The sequence below is a fragment of the Penaeus monodon genome, chromosome 28 (genome assembly GCF_015228065.2).
Source record: "Penaeus monodon isolate SGIC_2016 chromosome 28, NSTDA_Pmon_1, whole genome shotgun sequence".
Lineage (NCBI taxonomy): Eukaryota > Metazoa > Arthropoda > Malacostraca > Decapoda > Penaeidae > Penaeus > Penaeus monodon.
This window is the reverse complement of record NC_051413.1, coordinates 22,783,082-22,784,049: the sequence shown is the minus strand read 5'-3', so window position 1 is coordinate 22,784,049 and position 968 is coordinate 22,783,082.

Sequence of the window (968 nt, the reverse complement as noted above, 5' to 3'; positions counted from 1 at the left end):
GCACAGACAGAAGCGCGAGCAAAAATATCTCATATAAAAAGAATAATATTAAAATGATTAATACTTGGAGATTTAATGGCAATCTAGCGGTTCCTGAATTTAGCTTGAAGGTAGTCTGGAGCTGCCGCGCTGTCTCTGTCAGCAAATCTAATATGCTTGATTGCTAGTTCCACTTCTTGACCACACTGGGTGTCCGATTTCTACTATGTATATGTAAATAACTGAATGAAGTAGTTGTTCCCTCTCATACTAGTACGATTCCCTTGTCTAAGCCTACTAATTTTATCGGGATTGAAGGATACGTTGCTATGGTTTCCTTTCCAGAATCCTCACCCATAATCCCCTCCCGATAACAGAATAGACTGAATGGACAGGCGGAAAGGGACGCTGCAGCAACAAACAGACACCATTGTTAACCACTTCGTACCGCGTGTTGACTTTACCATGGGACTTGGAGGAAGCGACCAATGCTACGCGGGGTGTTATCTTGCAACTGTACTGTCTCTCTGCCTACGTATTGTTTAGAAAATGTGTTGCTGCAGATATCATTTGCAATGTTGCATTCAGATTGGTAGAAGGGTATTTGTTATTGCTGATAATAAGAATAATAAAGGTCTGATGTAGGTGAGATGTTTCGATACATTGTCAACGCTGTTTCGAACAGAAAATGCTCTCTGTGTCCACACCCTTGTCTTTATTCATATACCAAATACTCTCACTTTGACTTGGTAAGAATCTCTGTAGTTAGAATGAAAAAATATTTTTATTTTATTTTTTTTACATATCTTTAAAGCCTTTGAATATCCATTACGTTTGCAAATGTAGTCATTGTATATGATTTGTTGTTAAACAAACAAATAAGACTATTACAAATAATATAATATCAAACATCTTTCATCATATAAACCACAAGTCAAAGCCATGTTTCGTAAGATATAAAAAAGATGAACACCGAAAGACAAGACGAT